Genomic DNA, 1,041 nt, shown 5'->3' on the forward strand with positions numbered 1-1,041 from the left:
ATATTTATTGTGTTCTACCATATTGTAACCCCAAACAACATTAGAGAAGTCAGTTATTGGTTCAACGCAATGTTTCGGAGTTTTTAGCCCATTTGGGACCAAATTTCAAGAAGTCTTTCTCCACATTTCTAAACACTGTTCATGCATCTATAGCACTTGTAATCAATCAAAGTCATTGTATTATAACATATGCTAACCCCCAAACAACACTAGAAAAGCTATTTACTGCTTCAAAGACATGTTTTTGGTTTCTTAGCCCATTTGGGACCAAATTTCAACATGTCTTTCTCCACACTTCTAAACACTCTTCATTTACCCCTAGCACTTGTAATCAATCAAATTCGTTGTATTATAACATATTCTAACCCCCAAACAACACTAGACAAGCCATTTACTGCTTCAAAGACATGTTTATGGTTTTTTAGCCCATTTGGGACCAAATTTCAACGTCATTCTCCACTCTTCTAAACATTCTTCATGCATCTCTAGGACTTGTAATCAATCAAATTCATTGTATTCAAACATATTCTGATCCCAAACAAAACTAGATAAGCCATTTAATGCTTCAAAGCAATGTTTTTTGGTTCTTAGCCCATTGTGGACCAAATTTCAACAAGTTTTTCTACACACTTCTAAACACTCTTCATGCATCTCTACCACTTCCAATCAATCAAATTCATTGTATTATAACATATTCTAACCCCAAACAACACTAGAAAATAAATTTAGTGGTTCAACGCAATATTTCTGAGTTCTTAGCTCATTTGGAACAAAATTTCAACAAGTTTTTCTCCACACTTCTAAACACTCTTCATGCATATCTAGCACTTGTTATTAATCAAATTTATTGTATTATAACATATTCTAACCCCGAAAAACACTAGACAAGCCATTGAGTGCTTCAAAGCAATGTTTGTGGGTTCTTTGCCCATTATGGACCAAATTTCAGCAAGTCATTCACCACACTTCTAAACACACTTCATGCATCTCTATGATCGGCTCAAATTTGCCCTGAGCTACTCTCTCAATTAAGAGATCACT

This window comes from Capsella rubella, unplaced genomic scaffold, assembly GCF_000375325.1.
Source record: "Capsella rubella cultivar Monte Gargano unplaced genomic scaffold, Caprub1_0 scaffold_20, whole genome shotgun sequence".
Lineage (NCBI taxonomy): Eukaryota > Viridiplantae > Streptophyta > Magnoliopsida > Brassicales > Brassicaceae > Capsella > Capsella rubella.